The following is a 23997-nucleotide window of genomic DNA, read 5'->3' as shown; positions in this document are numbered from 1 at the left end:
TGAGTCTGTAAAAAATCACATGGGGGCATTTTCTTGATTCATGATTAATGTGGTAGGGTCCAGTACCACTCCTAGGCATGCAGTTTCAGATTGCATGAGAAACCAAACTGAGCAAGCCACAGGGAGCAAGCCTGAAAGCAGCATTCTTCAATGACTTCTACTTCAATTCTTATTCCATGTTTCTCCTTTGAGGACATGACCTGACTTCCCTTCATGCTGAATTGCAATTAGAAGATGAAATAAGCTTCCTTCTTCCCCGGTTTCTATTGGTCATGGTGTTGCTATCACAGCAATAGAAAAGCACAGAAATACGGATGGCCTGTGGAGACAGGTTGGAAGGTTATGGCTTAAAAGTTGGTGTCAAGTAGACAAAAGGTGGAGTTATTATGGTTGATTTAAATTGTTAACTTGATAAAGTTTAGAATCATCATGAAAGCAAATTTCTAGGCCTGTCTAGTTAGCTTAATTGAGATGGAAAGACTCACCTTAAATTTGAGTAGGACTATTGTGTGGGCTTGAGTACTAAACTGGGTAAAATGAAGGAAATGAGCTAATGCAAGCATTCATTATTTGCTGGTTTTTGGATGCCATGTGACTGGATGTCTCCCGTTGTTGCTGCAATACTGCCTGAGGAAGACTGTGTCCCCTAGAACCATAAGCCAAAATAATTTCTTCTTTTTTCTTTTCTTTTTTAAATTGGATATTCTCTGTATTTATATGCCAGATGTTACCCCCTTTCCCCCAATCTCCTCTCCTCCCCCTCTCATTGTCTCCATGAAGGCAAGCCTTCCCTGGACCAAAGGCCTCTTCTTCCATTGATGCCAGAGAATGCTGTCTTCTGCTGCGTATGCAACTGGAACCATGGGTCTCTCCATGCAAATTCATTGGTTGGTGTTTTAGTCTCTGGGAGCTGTGGTGGGTTTGGTTAGTTGATAAGTTTTTCTTTCCCTAGGGTTTCAGACCCTTTCAGCTCCTTCAGTTCTTTTCTAGCTCCTTCATTGGGGTCCGTGTTCAGTCCAATGATTAGCTGCAAGAATTGTCCTCTGTGTCAGTATGGCTCTGGCAGAGACTCTGAGGAGGCATCCATATCAGATCCTTGCCAGGAAGCACTACTTGGCATCAGCAAGTCGCCTGTCAGGTGTTATGTCACAGCAACAGAATGATCCCATCTTTCTATTCTGTCGTTTTTATGGATGATGCCTACGGGGATATCCAGTAATATAGTACTTCAAGACTATAGTGAGTCACATTTTCTTAGACATTTCTCAAAGTTTTCCACCCAAACTGCATAGCAGGTTCTTCCTCAAAAATGCTAATAATGTATTATAAATTCCTATAATGTATATTATTCCTTACAGCAAAGTGGAAAAACCACAAACTTGAACATACATAGGTGTTTCAGGAGGTATTTTCTTGATAAACATTGGTAACAGCAAAGCCAGAAGCCCCTTGTTGTTACATTTTTCCACTGGATAATAAAAGGTGTCATTAGAAACATATATGAATTTTAAATGAGTGAGTGTGTGTTTACTTTGGGGTGTGCGTGTCAGAGTCCAGGAGCTGAGAAGAGTAAGTTTATTATGTCGCTATCTCTTAGATAGAAGAAGTAAACTCAATGGCAACTGAGATCGCCCACAGTACTTTTAGGTGTGACTATGTATTTCTTTGCATTGTTTAGTAGTCCTCATTAGTATCTCTGAGGCTTGGTTCTAGGCTCTTACAGAGCATAGAAAAATCCACAAATGCTTAATCCTTCTGTAGAAAATGAGACAGATTTTCATGTAACCTACACATGTTCTTCTTTAGACTTGTGTATAACCACTATGCTTTTATGGTTTGTAGATGGTTGAATCTACAAATGCAGAATGCAGATACCAAAGGTTGACTATACTTATCTTTTGAAGATAACTACCTACAGTGATGTGGACCAAATCACTTGATACATACCATTTGCTTAAAAATCTTTTAAGTAAAAAGGGAAATGAGTTGGTGTGCTGGTTAAACATAACATCACAAACTGATAATAACTGAAGATGAACGGTGGGTATATCAAGGAGACCCAAGTTCAGTGTCTAGCATCCACACCAAGTGGCTCACAACTCTGTGCAACTCCAGCTCTAGGAAATTTGATGCCTCTGGCTGTGCACTTGTGTTCACATACCCATATGCAGACATACCCATACAAAATTTGAAATAATTAAAAAATACAAAAAAATATGACGCCAGGCAAGGGTGGTACATGCCTTTAATCCTAGCATCCAGGAGACAGAAGCAGGTGGATTTCTGTGAGTTCAAAGCCAGCCTGGTCTATAGAGTAAGTTCTAGGATAGCCAGGGCTACACAGAGAAACTGTGACTTGAAAAACCAAAAGTAAATAAATAAGTACAAATTAATCTTTAATTAAAGGAAAGATTCTTAAAACCCAGTTGCTCATTTGTGTGTCCAGTTTTGGGTAACACCAAATCTAAATTATGCTGTATCTAAATAGGTTGAAAACAAGATGTTTCAGGAAACTTAGAAAATTCCAGGGTGTGAGATTTAGGGAAGATTTCAGTGTGTATGTGTGTGTATGTAAGGTTGAACAAGCTTCAGAAGCTATTACAGATGGGGTAAAGACAATTCAGGGAGATTTTTAGCTAAGTGAAATATCCACCTGAACCAGATATTACTCAGCTGTAAAGGAATCTGAGATGCAGGTTCCTGGAATGTGTGGGAGTTAAAAGCTGGAAATATTTCTTCAGCCAACCCTAGCGTGGCTGAGGTCATGTCTGTTGCTACAGAGCACACGGTTAAAGCAGATCACTTCATACTGCTTGAGTCACAGAGTCAAAACAATTATTTTTTCTTAATTTGGACATTAAGGTTTGTAAGGTCTGATCCTTGAAATTTAAACAAATGCTTGTGGAAATAATTTTTTTTGCATTAAATTACTCTGGTGAGAAGTAACCATCCCTGGAAATCAGTCTACAGGTTCCTCAGAAAATTGAACATAGTACTACCTGAGGACCCAGCTATACAATTCCTGGACATATACCCAAAAGAAGCTCCAACATATAACAAGGACACATGCTCCACCATGTTCATAGCAGCCTTATTTATAATAGCCAGAAGCTGGAAAGAACCCAGATGTCCTTCAACAGAGGAATAGATACAGAAAATGTGGTACATTTACATGGCTATTAAAAACAACGACTTCATGAGATTCTTAGACAAATGAATGGAACTAGAAAATATCATTTTAAGTGAGGTAACCGAGTCACAAAGAACCACACAAGATATGCACTCACTGATAAGTGGATAGTAATCCAAAAGCTCAGATTACCCAAGATACAATTCACAGAGCACATGAAGCTCAAGAAGAAGAAAGACTAAAGTATAGATGCTTCAGTCCTTAGAAGGGGGAACAAAAATATTCACAGGAGGAAATACAGAGACAAAGTTTGGAGCAAAGACTGAAGCGAAGGCCATTCAGAGACTGCCCCACCTGGGGATCCAACCCACATGCAGACACCAAACCCAGACAATATTGCTGATGCCAAGAAGTGCATGCTGACAGGAGCCTGATATAGCTGTCTCCCGAGGCTCTGTCAGATCATGACAAATACAGAGGCAGATGCTCACATCCAGTCATTGAACTGAGAATAGGGTCCCCAGTGGAGGAGTTAGAGAAAGGAATGAAGTATATAAAGGTGTTTGCAACCCCATAAGAACAACAATACCAACCAACCAGAGCTCCCAGGGACTAAACCACCACCCAAACAGTACACATGGACAGACCCATGGCTCCAGCTGCATATGTAGCAGAGGATAACCTGTTGGGCATCAGTTGGAAGAGAAGCTCTTGGTCCTGCCAAGGCTTTATGCCTCAGTGTAGGGAAATGTCAGGGCAGGAAGGTGGGAGGGGGTGGGTGAGTGGGTGCGCACCCTCATAGAAACAGTGGGAGGAGTCATGAAATAGGGGATATGGAGGGAAATCCAGGAAAGGGGATAATATTTGAAATGTAAATAAAATATATCCAATTTTTAAAAAGAAAAAAAGAAACCATCCATTTATTCAAATAATACTTTACAGCAGATCTAGTATGTTTGAGGTACTGACATACTGAGGATAAATGGCTCCTAACTAGGTAGAGTTTTTCACAGGAAACTAGAAACCAATATAACCTCATAAATGTCAAATCACAAACTGAGGTGCACTTTAAATAGAGCAAGGGTCTTTTAAAGCATAAGACTTATTCTACTTGGGAGAATTACCAGAGCAAGCAGCATTCGTTCAAAGTCATCACTGTTAGAAACTAGAGGAACGAAAGCATTCACAGAGAATGAAACAGGCAGTCATCAGATTGGCCCAAGGTCTTGGTTTTAACTCTGAGCACAGCACGTTAAACTGCTTCCATGGAGGATGAAATCTGTAGGTAAAGTCCCAAAGCAACAAAGCTTCTTGGCCAAGAAGACATTTCAATCTGTTATGGATGGATATTTGCCTTTCAGGGAGCATTTCTAGGTAGGAAAAAGATAGGATATGAAATTTGTTGCCACCAGCTTTCTTACCACGTGCATATACATTCCATTCCCTGTGAAGAGGTGGCATCTGCTCCCTGATCCCCTTAAGCCTGAGATGGTCTGTTGCTTGGTTGACTGTCAACATATGGCAGAAAAAAATCCTGTCTCTTTCTCAAGCTCTATAATCACTGACAGCTTTTATCTGATATATTGAGAGAGGCCTAGACTTGTTTCTTGAAGAGAAGTGGCATGTCTGAGGGCTGAGGCACTGGGGAAATAAGAGAAGCTGCCATAGGCAAGTCTCCAGGCACTTCTACCAGGACCAGGCAACTGCCATCTAATTGTCACCGGAGATTCACCCTACCAGCCCCAGTGCACTCACTGAGTACCAAGGGTCAGTCATGCACTGTTGTTCTAAGACACCATGTTTTAGGGGGTGATTTAAGTAATAGAATCATTAACTCCAGAACCTATCAAGGTATGATGTTTGTCTCCTCCCCCACAAATGCCTGCTAGACCGATCTTTGTAGAATACACCAGATCTTTTTAAAATTTACTGTGAAGTTAAATGTATCTAACATGATAGTGGGCAAAGGAAGACCGATGACAATCAAGTTTTAACTATGGGTGAAGGACAGTACCATGTAACTGGATATGCACCATTTTGTTTCATTCTTCAAATGAGCATGTAAAGAAGTACTATCCCCATTTTAGAGGCAAGAAAATTGGGGTTACAAATTCAATGTGATATGGAGTCTTTCTTACAGATACTTGACTTCAATGCCAAGTGTCTTGCTTAAATACCACATACCTTTCCTGGAAAAATGCTAAAATGTTGCTATGATATTATGGGAGATTCCTTTTGTGTATATAACACCACGTTTAGCATTCTTTTATTTTATCATTTTACAATTACAAATAGGTATTAGTTTTTTGTTCCCGCATAACAAGTTACCACAAGAACCCAGTGATATTAAACAATGAACATGTATTACTTTCCCATAGTCAGGAACTTGGGTACAGCTTAGAAGGGTGTTTCTCACAAAGGTGAAAGCATTGTCTAAACTGCACATTCCCATGCTGGTTTGTACCTCAGGGTTCAACTGTGACCTTTTGGATTGTTCTCTTCTCAGATATTTATCTAAAGTTCATTTGTTTCCTTGGCTTATGGACCTCTCTGTAGAAAGAGAAAAGCAAGCAAACAATGGTCCAAGAAATCACAGTACGGAAACCGGAGTCTTTTTATAGCTTCATTTCAGAAGTCATGATTGAAAACTCTCATGTTAGAGGTAAGCACTGGTGTAGGTGCACTCAGAGGGAGGGCTGTTAGGATGGGTGCCTGCCTACCCTACAGCAGGACTGCTGGTGTGTGCTCTAGTTCTATAGGTGCTATATGTAGTAGGGAAAATTGTACACTAGATCCTTTGTTAAGGCTTCATGCCCAAGGTCATGGCATTGAAAGTTGGTGGAACTTTTCAGAGATGAAAGTTTTCTTCTTATAGCCTTGGGAGCATTCATTTAAAAAGGACAAGGGTTTCTTTTCTTTCTAGCCCCCTTTCGCCATGAGGTAGGTGGCTATTTCTGCCATATGTATGACTCTTACCAGAGTTCCAAGAAATATGACTGTTGACAATGGGCTGGAAGTGTGAGTCAAAATCAACTCTCTTGATCTTGGACTACAACTCAGTAGCCAAACAGTGGGGTAGCTTTTTTGGTAACTCTGCATCCAACCCCTACCACTGAAGCACCCTGCTAAAAATTCCAGTTTTTTCTACCTAAGTTAATTGTCTTACGTGTTTTATTTTAGCATCAGAAAGTTGATGATTAAACAATGATCATTCCTCTCCAGTCCTTCTAGGGCTGAAACTATGAGGCTATACTTTATTTTTTATTTATTCTCCTTTTTGACCCCTTTTCAGTGCTGAGAATCAACTTGGGGCCTTGCATTTGCTAGGTAGGTACTGTACTGCTGAGGCCTTCCTTAAACCCCTCACAGGACACTTTACACACACCTCATACATACATGCTTTTCTGAATTTTCTGTTCAGTTCTACAGTCTGCTTTTCAGTTGGGTTATTTATTATCATAATTTTTAGTGTTTTTCTTTTGGGTTTTTAGTTTTTTATATATCCTAGACACTAATCTTACCTGCTATTATCCATCATTACATACTACTATTGTCTGGTAATTTATCTGTCAGATAAATAGCTTGCAAAGATTTTCTTCTATTTTGTGCTCCTCTTTGCTTGAGATTCTTTTGATGGACATCTGCTTATAGTTTCATGACTTCCCATTTCCTGAATTATCAGAGTCTTGTTCCTACCTCTCCCTCCCAAATTACCTGTGCATATGTTGAAGGAGACTTCCAACTTTTTTCTGTGTAAGACTAGAGGTATCAGCTCTTCTGTTGAGGTCCTTGATCCACCCAGAATTTGTGCAGGGCAAGAGATAAGAACCCAGTTTCATTTCTCTGCATGTTGAAATCTAGTTTTTGCAGCATCATTTGTTGAAGTTGCTGCCTTCTGTCCAATGTTTATTTTTGGCATCTTTGTCAAACATTTGACTATAGCTGTTTTGACTTATATCTACATTTTCTCTTATGTATATGTCTGAATTCAGGCTAATAAATGTTTTAATTTCTATGATCCCATAATATAATTTGAAATCAGTTATAGTGATTCCTTTATCCACAGCTTTCTTTTTGCTTTAGATTGCTTTTGCTGTCCTTGGTTCTTTGTTCCTTCTATACAGGTTTTCATTCCCCCCTATATCTGTGAAATATGTCATTGAAATTTTGATTGAGACAGCATTGGACTTGTAAATTATCTTAGTCACAGGTAATTATTTTTATTTGCATATTTGCTTGTTTTTGTGTGCCTTTATTTGTTATGAGGGTTGGTGAATGGAATTGTTTCTTTAGTTTTTCAGGATGCTTGTGGTTGGTATTTAAAAAGAGTAGTGATTTGTGTAAGTTGCTTTTGTATCCTACTTTACTCAAAGTCTTTATCACCTCCAAGTGGTTTTTGGTGGAGTGTTTAGTGTCTCTTATGTATAGTACCATATCATCTGTAAACATGATTCCTTTTCCTGTTTATATTTCTTTTATTTCCTCCTCTTGAATTATTCCTCTAGCTAAGACTTCCAGCCCACCTTGAATAGGAGTGGAGAGAGTGAATACACTTGTACCTGATCTAAGTATCAATGCTTTAAGGGTTTTTTTTTTCCATTTAGCATGATGTTGTCTATAGGCATGCTCAATATAGCCTTTATTTGCTGTGGTAAATAGTAAAATGTGGCCACAGAACTGGGAGCTGCTTCTCTGCCATGCTGCTTTCACTCATCATCACCTGACCAGGTTGTTACCATGCCTGGCACACGCATCAAGTTCTGCAGGCCACTCCAGCGTGGCACCACACCACGCTAGCCCGTTTACTCTCTAGCTGCCCACTTCAGGCTGTCTCTCTGTGAGACAGAGCCGGGAACTCTGTTCACATTCCCTGCAGCCCGGTAAAATCAAAGCTCCAGAAACTTGTAATTTATCAATTAGATTTATATGTTAAATTCTCAATCCACAATACATCCACACAGTAAACTTACAACCAGTTGACAAAGATATAAACTGCCCACCTAGATAAGACAAACTGACCTATAGAAACCCTTAAAAATATTTATATCTACCTAGGGATGACTAAGACCACCTGGAGCTAGATCATCTTTCTCCAGCTCCATCTTGATTCTCCCCTTTTTGCTTCTCCTCTTCCTCCCTCCTTCCAAGGATTTTCCCCGCCTATCCTTCCTTCTTGTCTGATGATAGGCTTTGCTTTATCCTGGACCTGCCTTCCTGTGTAATGACATCATCTTCATTTATTATGTTTCTGTGGTAAGCTTCCATCATTCTTAGTATCTCCCCATAAATTGTATCAAAGATTTTGACCTTTGCCTAAACCCTTTTCCACATCAGATTATGTGACTAACTACATCTTGTGATTTATGTATGTTGAAGCATTTCTATACCTCTGTAATGAGAAGTAATCATTTTTATGATGAATGATCTCTTTTATATACTCTTGAATTTGTTAGCCAAAATTTTAGTGATCTTTTTTGATCTATGTTAACCATGAAGAATAATCTGTAATTTTCTTTTCCTTCCTTCCTCTCTTCTATCTTCCTTTTCATCCTTTCTTCCTTTCTTTCTTTCTTTCTTTCTTTCTTCCTTTCTTTCTTTCTTTCTTTCTTTCTTCTTATTCTTTCTCCCCTGCTCCCCCTCCCTCTTCCCCCTTCCTTCTTTTCTTCCTTCCCTCCTTCCTTTCATCTCAAATGCTTTCCCATTCTTGGTCCCCCCCTTGTAGATGTCCTCCCCCATCCTCCCTTCTCTTCATCTCTGAGAGGATAGCTTTCCTACCCTGTCACATATCCCTCTACCCTGGGGTATAAAGTCTCTATAAGATTAGATACATCTTCTCCCACCAAGACCAGACATAGCAGCCCTCTTCTATATACGTGCTGGGGGCCTATGGCCAGCCCATGTATGTTCATTGGTTGGTAGCTCAGTCTCTGGGAGCTCCCAGGAAGTGTCCAAGTTAGCTGACAGTCTTGGGCTTTCTGTGTAACTGCCATCTATTTCCTTGAGGGCCTTTAATTCTTCCCCTAACTCTTTCCTAGGGGAACCTGATCTTTGCCCAATGTTTGTCTGTGGGAATATGTAATGTCTCAGTCAGCTGTTGGGTAGAGGACCACTATGCCCCCTTTTTGCCCCTTTGGTTTATCTTTATCTAGCTTGATAGCAGGGAGATACTGGCTTGATAAAAAGGAAAAGCGTTTGGATGCTTTGGGTTTTACTTTATTTTATGAACTAATTTGAGTAGTACTAGTGTTAGTTCTTTTTTCAAGTTCTGGCACATCTAATCTCAGGCTTTTTTGCTTATGAGATATTTTATTACTGCTTTGATCTTAATGCTTCTTATAGAGATGTTTAAATATTTATTTCATCTTGGTTAAGTTTTTGCATTATGTACTTACCTACAAAAACATCCATTTCCTATATTAATGTTGGCTTTCTCTTTCTGTTGTCCTTGAGGATAGAGAGTTGATCTTGTTCTTGAGAAGGCTAGGGCTTAGTTCACAGTACTCGCTTGGTAATTGACAACTATCATTAACTCAGTTTCAGGATATCCAACACACTCTTTTGGCCTCTTCAGTACTAGGCATGCATATAGTCTACACAGACACATGTGGGCAAAACAATTATATCATAGAACAAGTGTTAAAAATTGAGTCCCATAAATTTAGGTAGTTTGTATTTTCCATTTCATTCAATTTTAGTAATTTAAAGGTTTTTTTTTTTTTTTTTTTTTTTTTTTTTTTTTTTTTTTATTGCTGCAGTGACTTGTTGTTTATTAAATAATTTTCTTTGAAACAGTTTCACTATATAGCCTGGCTTGCCTAAAATTCACTATATAGACCAGACTGGCTTCCAAAATCTACCTGAATTTATCCCTATTGTGGGGTATAAAGGTACATCACCATACCTGACAATAGTATGTTGTTTAATCTCCGTGAGTTTTATACTTTCTATAGTTTCTATTGCTGCTGATGTATAGATTTATCCTAAAATAGTCACATAGAATACAAGGTGACACTTTGATTTTCCTCTATGGAGTCTCGCTGTGTATCTCAATATATGATTAACTTTGGTGGCATATCCGTGACCTACTGAGAAGAATGTGTGCTGTTTAGTGTTTGGATGGATCATTCTGTCAATGTATATTAGGTTCACTTGACTTACAGTGCCATTTTGTTCTAGATTTTTTCTTTCTTATTATTCAGATGACTTAGCTATTGTCAAGAGTGGAGTATAGAAATCACTCACAATCACCATGTGGTATTAATGTGTGACTTTAAATCTGATGGCATTTGTTTTATGTAGTTAGGTGAATCTATTTTTTAGGATCATGTTGGGGCATTTTCTTGAAGAATATAAAGCAACTTTTTAATGTCTTTCACTTTTGATTTGAAGTCTTATTTTTTTCCCTTTTCCACATATTAGACTGTCACACCTGCTTGCTAGCTCCACTTGTTCGAAGAACATGTTTTTGGTCCTTTTATTCTAAAGTTGTGTCACACTTTGTTGGTGAGTTGTGTTTCAGGGAAGGAGGCTCTAGTTTGTTTGTTTGTCTGTCTTGTTTTGTCTTCCTATGAAAATCATTTTTCTGTTCTGAATCAGTTCTGCCTTCCTTCATGGGCCCACTCCTTTTTTTTTTTTTTTTTTTTTTTTTTTTTTTTTTTTGTTTTGTTTGTCAAATTGTCTTCTTACCTCTTAATTGCAAAGACATTACACATTCAAATTAGAAGTCAAATACATATGTACACACACACACACACACACACACACACACACACACACACGCACACACACACACAGGGATAGTCTGAGAGAGTTACTATTGATAAAACTGAAAACTTTAGTCTGAAGTGAATGAAAAGCACCTTTGCACTGCTAACTTAGCCACAGGCCAACCTGGAGACCTTTCACCAACTCTATTGCTCACTCTTGGACTTTTATCAGGAAAACTGTCACTGTGTCATAGTGTACTTCTTCGTAAAACAGCAGTGTCAAGCCTGAGGGTCTAAAGCATGATCAAATTAATGTGTCTGGAATTGTTTTGCAAGCCAGTTCACAAGAACATTAGGATAGTTATGTTTATGCTAGTTTAATTTTTATTTCCTGCTGAATATCATTAAACTACAGAGAATTTTGTAGTTTTACAAAATCATTGTATATGTCTTAGTCATCCTTTAGGAAATATCATTAGGAAGAATATTGGTAGGAAATGCATGGGATGGGAAAGAGCCATAGACAAGTGGCAGAGAGGGTCTCTAGTGAAGTATTTGACTTAGGTAAGTCAGAACTGAAGGGGAGGCTATTGTATACCCAGGCACTGTGGTCTCCTTTGCAAGAATGCTATATTTTTCTTTTTGACCCTTGCTAATATCACCACAGAAGTTTAGATGAGAAAGTCTTGCTCTTCAAGTCAGTGAGGCGATATGGACACTTTTGCTTTGCTATGCTCCTCTTCTGAAACATGACACAAAACACCACATTGCTTTGAAGAACCGTTGAATATCGTATTACTTTTATCCACTGTTATTTCTGAAAACTGCACTGTCTCTGCCTGTTATGATCTCTACAGACTTTAAATATTTATAGATATTCTTTAAAAGGCTCTTCCTGGCTCTTGTCTTCCTAGATAGAACTAGTTACTCACTGTTCCGTGGCACTTACCAGCCCTATGCAAGCCATGGAGTTCTGTGAGTACTTCAAACAGGTATTTGTGTAGACAGCACAAATCTTTGTTCTTCCACATAATAGCTTGAAATGACTTAGTTCTTAGTTAAGACTTAAGCATTATTCTCCATGCTTCAAGTGAGTCATGTCATTTGGTTCCCATAACAACCCAACACTGTCTGTAATGTTGTTATGCTCGTAAGTAGCTGGAGGAAATGTAAGCACCGGAAGCAGCCTAAGGTCATGCTTTTAGGAAACAGTGGGCTGACATTTCCAGGCCTGTTAGTCTACATATTACTCTGTCTTGTCAATGCAGAGTGAGCGACCGTGTGTTTCCTCACTGAATTTAATAAACCTCTGAGAACTGAATTAAATGAGAACTTTGGGAAACAGTGTAGCTATGGTAACCACTGCCTACCTTCATCATGAAGTGACTAGAATTTCATGCTGAAAATAACTGACTATAAAACATGCAGGAAAATGACCAAAGGTAAGAAGTAACAGATAGTGGATAGAGCATTAGGTGCAGAATCTAACGTTTGTCTGGGGTTTCATCTTTAACCCTTGGCAGGTTAGAGTCCTCAGATAAGCGGTTTGGGCTTCTCAATTTTCTCATCTTTTGATTAAATAAGACAATATATGCATATTTTATAGATTATCATCTAAAGTATTATATAAATGCTTTAGTTAAAAGTAAAATGAACGAAGCTATACTTTAAAAAATAGCCAAGCAAACTAGAATGAAGAAGAAAATAAGTTGTCTCTTTCCTGGTTGGAATAGAATCAGCAGGCATGGTGATGGTGGGTCTACTAGGCTTTGTACTTTACGCATCAAATCTCTGGCAATTTCCCACTTCTGTCAGGTGTGGAGTTCAACAACAGCTTTTCCTAAGTGTCTGAAGAGGACGTAGGGTTACTCTTCTAATTCCCTATTTTAGTTTAAACTTGTTAAGTATCAACCACATTTAAAAAAAAAACATGCATTAATTCCAACTGCTTGCCACATCCTTATCTTGAAATCATTCCATCTGCCTTTGGGTTTCAAGTAGAAATTTTCTCCATCAGGCACAAAAGACATAAATTGACCTTAAAATATGGATCACACATCTAGCCAAAGAATTACTAGGAGAGATCACTTTCTTTTGCAACTTGGTTTTTTTTGTTTTGTTTTGTTTTTTGTTTTGTGTTTTCCTACCATGGTAGTGATAGTTTAAAGGAACTGGAAAGTTCAGAGAAAATGTGAATTAGAGCACTTACAAAATTAGAGGACAGCCATCTGAGTTGTATACAGCTACTGTCTTTGCTACGTGTCAGCTTCAGGTTAGAAATAACACTGGTGTGAGTGTGTGTGTGTGTGTGTGTGTGTGTGTGAGTGAGTGTGTGTGTGCATATGTGTGAGTGTGTGTGTGAGTGTGTGTGTGTGAGTGTGTGTGTATGAGTGTGTGAGTGTGTGTGTGTGAGTGTGTGTCTGTGTGTGTGTGCATATGTGTGAGTGTGAGTGTGTGAGTGTGTGTGTGAGTGTGTGTGTGTGAGTGTGAGTGTGTGTGTATGTGTCTGTGTGTATGTGCATATGTGTGAGTGTGTGTGTGAGTGTGTGTGTATGAGTGTGTGAGTGTGTGTGTATGAGTGTGTGAGTGTGTGTGTGTGAGTGTGTGAGTGTGTGTGTATGAGTGTGTGAGTGTGTGTGTGTGAGTGTGTGTCTGTGTGTGTGCATATGTGTGAGTGTGTGTGTGTGTATGAGTGTGTATGTGTATGTGTGTGTGTGAGTATGTGAGTGTGTGAGTATGTGAGTGTGTGAGAGTGTGTATGTGTGTGTGTGTGTGGTGAGTGAGTGTTTGTGTGGGTGTGTATGTGTGTGTAAGTCTTCTTAATCTGAATGTCATATTCTTTCACCTCACATAGTTTATATAAATATTCTGGAATCTCAGCTGGTAGCCCAGGGAGCATCTAAACAGAGTCCAATTTGACTGTTGGAAGCTGGGAAGAGCTTCACAGAAAACTGACACAGTCTCTCCAGGAACTGACCCAGAGCTTCCTGTTTCTTCTTTAAAATGTCTCCTGGGCTCACTAGACAAACTTTTCTGGTGAGGTTTTCTGAAGTAAAGCCCCTGACTTGAGTGACATCTCATTGAGATTATGGGTGGAGTTTTACAGCATCAGCCGAGTCATTGCTCTTCTATGACCTCAGTATCTTGGTCTCATCAAACCCTTCCCTCCTTGAACCCATAGGCAGTGTCTTCAGTAGCTACAGCTCGGAGAGAGCCCTGGCCACATCAGAGCCAAGTGGGGGTGTGGCCATGACTGGGAGTTTTCTCTATAATGATAGGAGATCTGCTGTGTCTGGAGAAGAGCTATCACACTGCCTGTTAGTCACCTCTACACAATCTTGCTTGGAGCCTGGAATGACAACTCATTGCTTCACTATCACAGTGTGTTTCCTGTGACCTTTGTTCTATTTCTGACATTTGTAACAGGCTTTCTTTTCTTCCCACTTAAAAAAAATTAATTAATAAGAACCTATGACAGGTATGTTTGTAAGCAGAATTCTTTTTGAAAAGAACATTTCAGTATCATAAAATACAAAGTTAGTTCATGGGAAACTAATTCTAACTACTCAAAGATGTAAGCTAAAGACTGGCAAGGGGGTCAGTGGGTAAAGCATTTGCTGCCAAGGCTGATGACCTGAATTTGATCCCTGGGACCCATGTAGTGGAAGGAGAGAACAGACTCTTACAGATTATTCTTGGACCTCCACAGAATTATTGTGGTATCCTCATTTCAAATCAACATACATTAAAAAAAAAAAAAAAGAAAGAAACGGGGTTAGAAATGGAGCCGTGTTCTCCACCTGTTGAAAATGGTGAAGTGGGAGATTTGGTGAGTGTTTCATTGCCAGCAGAGTTTGGCACTGTCAATACTGGACAAGGCAAGAGACATTGGTGTACTGGGCAATGCTTGTCATCACAGTTAGGTTTGCACTCAGGCCCTGAGAAGAAGACTGCTAGGGAAACTTGACTTCAAACTCTGCTTCTTATAGTCCACATCACGTTGCTTTTTTTTTTTGAAGAAAAAAATGCATCATCAACAACAACAAAAACCTGAACCCCCTTTTCCCAGGTGTCCCAAACACTAAAGCTGTTTGTCCAGGTGCCCCAAGCTGTGCCCCAAGCATTCAGGATGTCCTGCTGTTATTGCCCTGGACTTATCTCTGTGTAAAATACCTCAAATACCAGTCAGGTCTAGGAATGCACAGAAGAGATGTTTGCTTTATTGTTTCTATAAATAAATAATACAAACCACACTGATACTGGAAATCAAGCAGTCTAACATGCCAATACTCTGTAATAAACACACTACTTGCTTTTGTCTAATTGCTCATTTGTTTTTGTAGTTGTCATGTATGCAGTCCCAAGGACTGTATGTAAAACCATCCAGGGTCTTAGCTGGTAGAATGCACTGCATAAAATGAACCTGGTTTGGATGGAAGAAGAACTTTCTAATAAAGACCCAGGAGAAAATGTGTCTGAAGCACCAAGAGGCGCAGCTGTCAGTTCTGAAGGGTGGCACACACAGCCCTGAGCTGTTCACTGAGTTTCCCGTGAAAACTGACTGACATCTTGGTTTGGAGATGATGATGGTGTCACTTAATTACACACTGACTTGTCTTTGATGCTCTTGTCCCTAGTGGGAAGTTTAAATAGGATGCCCAGTAGAATCAAAATATATTAAAATGCTGCGGCCCAGGTCTTTCGAAGGTATAGTAGCTTGTTTACTAGTTGTAGGATTTTTTACCACATTCATTCTGTGCTGCCTCAGAGAAATACCTAAAGGGTTAAAAAATGAAGGGAAATGGCTGTTCACATCTAAAAAACAAGCAAAATTACCATGAGTTATTTGTGGTAATTATAAAAATTGTGTTGTGTGTGACACCTTTGACTACATGTAGTGTAAGCTAATGTGAGCCAAGCATCCACCTGTTTACAAACTAATACTAAATCCTGACAACAGAGAGAAGATGTGGAACCCACTTGTGCTAGTCAGCGTTGTGGTGCTAAACATGACACTGAGGTAAAAACAGCAAAAATGTTTTGTCTCATTTGTTTCAGAGATCTCTGTTGGTAGTACCTTGTTCTTATTGCCCGTGATGAGACAGAATTTCATCACAGACAGTATGTGGTGAAGTCACCTCAAGGTGGCTGAGAAACAGAGAGAGTTTCCAAAGCTCCATTTGAGCCTGTACCCCATGATATCCTAACTTGTTTTCTCTAGGCTTGCCTCCTAAAGGTGCCACCATGTCTCACCTCCTGAGAACACCCCATCCTTGGCAATTAAGACTTTAGCAAACGAGGGTCTGCAGCTGGCAAAATCACACTTTTGCTAGAGCATGAGACAAATCATAGTCAGCTGCTGCAGACAATCTGAAGACATCTTTATAGAAGAGGTAAAGATGAAAGCATATTCTTTAAACGTTTCTGTGTTTTTCTAAAGAGACAAAAATTCCAGAATTACAAAAAAAAAAAAAAAAAAAAAATTCTCAGTACATAGAAATAGGCTAGGCCTTCCTCCAAAAGTCATTAAGTAAGAAAATTCCCTATAGCTGTATATTCTGGAGGCATTTTTTCAGTTGAGGTTACCCCATTCTAGATAGCCATCTTGTGTCAAGTTGACTCAAGTTAGCCATCACAGCTCTCTCCTCCAGCAGAGCAAGATACCCAAAGGAAAGAAGGCCAAGAGAAAGAAGATGGCCCCAGCTCCCGCCATCAAGAAACAGGAGGTCAAAAAGGTGGTCAATACTTGTTTGAGAAAAGTCTCAAGAACTCCGGCATTGACCAGAATATCCAGCCCAAAAGAGATCAGGATGCGGTGGCAAAGAGCCATCCTCTACAAGTGGCTCAAAGTACCTCCTGCCATTAACCAGTTCACCCAGGCCCTGGACAGGCAAACAGCTACTCAGCTTATGCTCACTTCTTAAGCTTACCCACAAGTACAGGCCAGAGACAAAGCAAGAGAAAAAGCAAAGGCTACTGGCCCGTGCTGAGAAGAAAGCTGCTGGCAAAGGGGACGTCCCAACTAAGAGACCACCTGTCCTCTGAGTAGGAGTCAATGCAGTCACCACCCTGGTGGAAAACAAGAAGGGTCAGCTGGTGGTAACTGCACATGATGTAGACCCCATTGGGCTGGTGGTTTTCCTGTCTGCCCTGTGTCGAAAGATGGGGGTGCCCTACTGCATCATCAAGGGAAAGGCCAGGCTGGGGTGCCTGGTCCACAAGCAGACATGCACCACTGTTGCCTTCACACAGGTTAACTCAGAAGACAAGGGTGCTCTGGTTAAGCTAGTGGAAGCTATTAGGACCAATTATAATGACAGATATGACAAGATCTGTGGCCACTGGGGAGGCAACATTCTTGGTTCTAAATCTGTGGCTCACATTGCCAAGCTGGAAAAGGCAAAGGCTAAAGAACTCGCCACTAAACTGAGTTAAATGTACACTAAGTATTTTGCACATAAATATAATTACTAAGTTAAAAAAAAAAAGACCAGCGATCACAACACTGTTGTTTTTATACATGGATTTGCTGATTAATTGAGAAAATTTTAGTAGAGACCAAAGAGAGGATACAATTACATTTCCCCTGGGCTTCCAGATGCTTTCCTGGCACTCCAGAAGAGGGTTGATAGAGGTCTGTGCTGTACAAATTACACTGTGTCTGGAGAAATTACAATTTCCCTTGCTTTGAAGAAGAACCAGAGCAATTAGGAGGGACAACACAGACAGAGCATTCTAAACTACTGTCTTCAGTTTGACGACATCTCATTTAAAAAAAAATTAATTAGTTGTTTTGCTTTTATTAGATATTTTAAATTTACATTTCAAATGTTATCTCCTTTCCCAGTTTCTTTTCCAGAACTATTCCATTCCCCTCCCCCTGCTTCTAAGAGAGTACTCTCCCCCCATCTCCCCATCCCCTCATACCTCCCAGTCCTGACATTCCCCTACACTGGGACATTAAGCATTGGCAGGACCCAGGGCTTCTCCTCCCATTGATGCCCAGCAAGGCCATCCTCTGCTACATGTGCAGCTGAAGCCATGGGTCCGTCCATGTGTACTCTTTGGATGGTGTTTTAATCCCTGGGATGTCTGGTTGGTTGGTATTGTTGTTCTTATGGGGTTGCAAACCTTTTCAACTCCTTCAGTTCTTTCTCTAACTCCTCCATTGGGGACCCTGTTCTCCGTCCAATGGTTGGCTGTGAGCCTCTGTATTTGTCATGTTCCGGCAGAGCCTCTCAGGAGAAAGCTATATCAGGCTCCTGTCAGCATGCACTTCTTGGCATTAGCAATATTGTCTGGGTTTGGTGGCTGTGTTTGGGCTGAATCCCCAGGTGGGCAGTCTCTGGATGGGCTTTGCTTCAGTCTCTGCTCCAAACTCTGTCTCCATATTTCCTCCTGTGAATATTTTTGTTTCCCCTTCTAAGAAGGAAAAAAATTAGTTATCTTATTTATTTATATTCTATCTGTTGCCCCCTACCCCTCCCACAGTTTCACATCTTATTTCCCCCTCTCCCTTGCCTCTGAGAGGGTGTCCCCTCACCCCCTCCCTGTTTCCCTCTTCGATGGGCCCTCAAGTTTCTCAAAGTTTGGGTGCATCTTCTCCTACTAAGGTCAGATCAGGCAGTCCTCTGCTATATATACATGCCAGGGGTCTCAGACCAGCCCATGTATGCTGTCTGGTTGGTGCTTCAGTCTCTGGGAGCTCCCAGGGGGTTGGGTTAGTTGAGACTGCTGGTCTTTGTATGGGGTCACCTTCCCCTTCAGCTCCTTTTATCCTTCCCCCAATTCCTCCACAGGAGTTCCCAACTTCAACCTAATGGCTGGGTCTAAGTATCTGCATCTATCTCAGTCAGCTGTTGGTAGAGCCTCTCAGAGGACAACCATTCTAAGCTCCTGTCTGTAAGCACATCATAGCATTAGTACTAGTGTCAGGTTTTTGTCCTCCCTCCCAACCCTCATGAGATGGAGCCCAACTTGGGCTGGTCCTTAGACAGCCTTTCCTTCCATCTCTTTTTCATCCCCCCCCCCCCCCGAAGTTCTTTTAGACAGGAACAATTCTGGGTCAGAAATGTTGACTGGATTGGTAACCCTGTCCCTCTACTTGGGGCTCTATCTATCTACTGGAGCTGAAGTCTTTGCTTTCCTTCTCCCCAATGGTAGGCATTTTGACTAAGATCACACTCACTGAGCTCTGGGAGTCTCTCACTTTCTGGGTCTCTGGGACTTTCTAGAGGTTCCTCATCTTCCACCCCCAGAAGCTGAATATTTCTTTTCATTCTCCTGGACCCTCTGTGTGGAGGGAATACAGTATCCGTGCTGTTCCTAGCCCTTCACGAGGTGCTCAGATACCAGGGGCCAATGCACATGAGGGTCAATCTCTCATGGATCATCCATTCCAGGCCAGGGCAATCTGTGCATGCTGACAAAATTGAAGATTCAGGAGGCTTTAGGCAAGATGCACAAGCCCGATGACAAACTGTCTTTCAGGAAGAGTCAGGAAATGTCTCTCATTTCTATTTTTTTTAGATCCTGAAAACAAGATAATCAGAAAGTGGATATTTTTGTCTTGAAACTTCAAAACTTGACACAGGAAAGAATAAACGTTTTAACTTCCAATATCATTTTAATCTTTTAAAAGAATTTAAATCAAGCTAATCAAAAATTTCTTACTATTTTGTATGTTTTAAAACAATTTAAACACATTACATGATATCTAACACAAACATTTTATTGAGCAAGAAGCGTTCCATCCGTCAGGAACTGTAAGGGAGGGAATGACAAGGTTTTTTTCCCCAGGAGCAGAACCAGCAGGGTGTGGGCTTCCACCGGGGAATGGGATACTGGGAAGCTCATTCACGGAATTATCAGAAAGGAACCTGGGGTAATGACTGAATTGATATGTAAATAAAAGATTAGGCTTTTGATCTTCAAGAGATAAGTGAGGTTTTAGACTTGCAAAACTTCTGTCTCCAGCATAGAGCTGTCTGAGACCTCCAGAGAAAGCTGAGGTAGGAGGGAGAAGAGGGAGGGAGGGAGAAAGAACACACCCACAATCTGGAAAGCTGGAGCTTTGCGTAGGCCATCAGCTTGAACACAAGATTTGATTTCTAGTTCTTTGTTTTGTTACTCTCAGACATCCCTTCCTCAGAACCTCTCTCCAAGCCCAAGCTGGTCCATGGTAGTGGTGGGTCCTAGGCCTTACTGTTCCCTTTTAGCAAAAGCAACTTCACATCTACTTTCACACACCCACCCTAAACATTAATTCCTCAATATCTTTGCTTATTTATACCTCTTCCTGCAAGAGAGAATTTACGTTACCATAGTAATGCTTGCTTTTGTAAGTTGTTCAGTAGGTAGCCTAGTCAGTTCTCTAAAGTTTCCTATTATAAAGAGAATCATGGGGATGACCAGAAATAATAATTATGTTTTCATTTTATAATAGTTCCAGAAAATGATCAATTTTTCCTGTTTATGACAAACCTCCAGAAGGCTGATGATTGTAGGGCTTTGTTTTTTAAAACAACTACACAGAAAAGAATAATGGAATTGCATCAAGTTAACAAAAGATGGAGGAGGCTCTATAGTGTACTTGCCAAGTGTTGGTCATGGGACTAAACACTCTACATGTATTCTGTCATGTGACTTTCACAAAATCCTACAAGATAGAGCAGACTTGTTCTAGAGAGATAGGAACTGAAACTTGGAGAGGGAGAAGAGGTCCTTTCTGCACTGTCATTGTTTAAAAACAGTCTGAGGGGACTGTGAACATAGTCTGGTACCATTCCTCATCACTAGGCCTATAGCTCTTCCCATGGAGTTCGTCTGAGAGTTGGGCTTTTCCCAGAAAAACCCTCATTTCATCTGCTACTCAGTTCTCTAACAAAAGCAAGCATTTGCTGGCATTAGTGAAACTCCATTCAACAGTCATAGTGAAACAGCTCAACCAAGAGTGAAAGAATACTTGGAGCAAATGTTAAAGTTGATTATAATTTTAATGTTGTTAGTCATGGTGGTTTCTGATGGTATTTTAAAAATGTGTTCAAGGGGCTAAAATGATGGCTCGTTGGTTAAGATCACATAGCCCTCTAGAAGATCCAAATTCAGTTCCCAGCACATATCAGACAGCTCACAACTACTTGTAACTATAGCTCTATGAGGCTCTAACACCTCTCTCATACCATGTGCATACACTCACATACACACACATACACACACACACATACACACACACACACAGACAGATTCAAAAATGATGAAAAGAAATCTTAAAAAAATGTAGTCAACAAAAAAGAACACATACACAAAACTTTGTAAATGTTGTCAACATATATATATATATATATATATATATATATATATATATATAAAATATTGTACCATAGAGCCCAATTATTTCTAGAAAAATTATTTTAAAATACTATCAGAATTGAGGGTAAACATAGATGTATTTGATATTAAAATAATTTATAAAAGCATGATTTTATAAATCCAAAAGATGTGAGCATTTCTGATCAGTAACATAAATACCTAATAACCAAATAAGATGGATAACTTTAAACACAATCTAGAAATGCAAATTCAAACCTATAACCCTACACTCTGTCTTCCCTCTCAAATTGGTGGTAGTGAAAAATACTGTAACATCACAGGTAGGAGCATATGCTGAATCTGACTGATGCATTTATAATGGAAAAAAGTTGTTTATTTTTTTTTTTTCTAGAGAGAAGTCTGCACGCCCTAAAGAATGTCACATTTATGTGTTACTGAGTACTAAGGCATTATATTAAAATATTTCATGACATTAAAATGGTATAAAGTAAAAAGTGGCATTACAACATGATGTCTTTGTAATGAAAACATGCTACCCTGATGCTTGTTTATAAGGCCCCACTTACTGATACTGTATTTGCTCATTTCCCTGTCTCCACTACAAAAGCTTCATGGTAGTAGTCTGCCTACCACAGATAACCATGTCTTAATGAATATCATGCAATGGCTTTTCTAATCCCCCAATCTGCAAATACTGGGCTTATGTCCTAATAGTCCTGGACACAGTAAAACATCACAACCTATTGCCAAAGTCAGCAGAAAGTTAATTTGACTGGAACTCGACCTTGTGACTTTAAATGTAGTCTTCTAGCAAAGAAAACTGTTTAGTTCCAAGAACACTCATTTTCTGCTTCCTTTAGAAGCTTTCTGACCCTCAAAGCTTTGCCATCACCTCAAACATCATCCTCATTATTAACATTTTCAAACATGAATGCATGCCAATGACCAGCCTCATGTTGGAGAGGAGTTCTGAGATAAAGGGTGCTCGAGAACCATCCGACAAAGGACTGGAGGTCAAATTGTGGGTTCAAGCTGACAGCCTATGCTCTGCTCCAGAGGGCTTCCTAGATAGCTCTTGATAGATAGCTTTGTAGTCTGATTTTCAGACTGTTCTTTCTCCCTCCCTCCCTCCCTCCCTTCCCCCACCCATTGTGTGTGTGTATGTGTGTGTGTGTGTGTGTGTGTGTGTGTGTGTGCTTTCCCCAGAACCTAAATGTATCATTTGGACAAATAGCAGGTTTCAAATCTGCAGAGATAGCTATAAAGATGGGTAATGTCATGTAAAGGGGGAGTTCACACTGTGTACCAATGCGTTTAGAACAATGAACACATGAACTTGATGTGTTTATTTGAAACATACTAGCTATTGATCAGCATGTGAATTGATATCATGGGCCATGAGATGAACAAACTAAATCGATGTACCATGAGAAGCTCTGCTAAGGAGGTTGAATTGCAGCTTTTAGTATTTTCTTGAATGAATATTCACTCTGGACTCTCAGTAATATATACATAAATAAACACATACATATATACAGATATCTAATACACACACACACACACACACACACACATATATATGACATTATATCCTGTACATAATATCAGATGAATTTTGATACATGCAAAACCATGGAGCTTTCCCTATGAGCAAAATAACAAACATTCTTATTGCTTCTGAATGTCTTTGTTCTCTTGTAGTTATTTTAGCTTTCATGATCCTATGGGCAACTAACAGCTTCTTGTTACCCTACATTAGTTTGAATTTTATACAAATGATTTATACATTATGTAGTCTGGTTTCTTTAGCTTAACATTTTAAATGTTTATCAATACAATGCATGTGTAAAACTCTGTTTATTATTGTAGAGTAGAAGTTTATTGTACATATCCTACTTTACTTTTTATTGTGATCAAAAGCAACTCGGAGAGAAGAGGTTTTACTTGGCTTATACATCCTAATTATAGTTCATCACTAAGGGAAGTCAAAGCATGAATTCAAGCTTGGCAGGAACACAGAGGCAGAGATCATGTCTCCACGGACCATTCATCTTGCTTTTTTTTTTTTTTTTTTTTTTTTTTTTTTTTTACAAAACCCAGGACTACTTGTGCAAGAATGGCACTACCCACAGTGAGACGGATTCTCTCACATCAATCATTAATCAAGAAAGTGCCTATAGACTCATCTGAGGAAAGGCATTTTCTCAATTAAAGTAACTTCTACCCAGGTAGCCCAGCTGTGTCAAGTTAATGAAAAGTTAATCAATATAATGTGGTAAATTAAAACTTGCTTGCCCTAGCACCTGCTGAGAGTGTTGAGCTACTTCTATTGAACCACCAATATTATTTCATATCTTCATGGGCATCTTTAAAAAAAAATCATTATTCATTCTGCTTTTGGAGAAGGAAGTCTTGCTGGGGACTAGTATTTGCCTGAGGCACAAAGAACTCAGAACACAAAGGCTTAATTATCGAAGCATGTATTTAAACTGAAAAGGGCATGTGTGCCTCCCCTTTCACCAATGCTTGTTGTAGAGACTTAAGTTATGGTCCGCAAGAACTAGGCTCTGTTTTCATTCAGAACAGAGTCAGCGTATCCTTTGCCTGAAATAAATCCATAGCATGCATCATTATAAGGAGATATTCTGGGGTGTTTTACCAAATAGCCTTCTCTTTGTCCAGAAGCAGTAGAATGCTAGAACTGACTCACACCAGCTCTATTTGTAAATGACAGCTAAATTTGTAAGAATTAAACATAGTTACGGTACAAATTATGTCAGAGACTTTCAAACAAATATATGGCACTGACAAAAGGAAAATGACTAGAAA

Source organism: Micromys minutus, assembly GCF_963924665.1.
Source record: "Micromys minutus genome assembly, chromosome: 15".
Classification (NCBI taxonomy): Eukaryota; Metazoa; Chordata; class Mammalia; order Rodentia; family Muridae; genus Micromys; species Micromys minutus.
The sequence above is the reverse complement of the archived record's forward strand: the minus strand, read 5'-3'. Positions refer to the sequence as shown.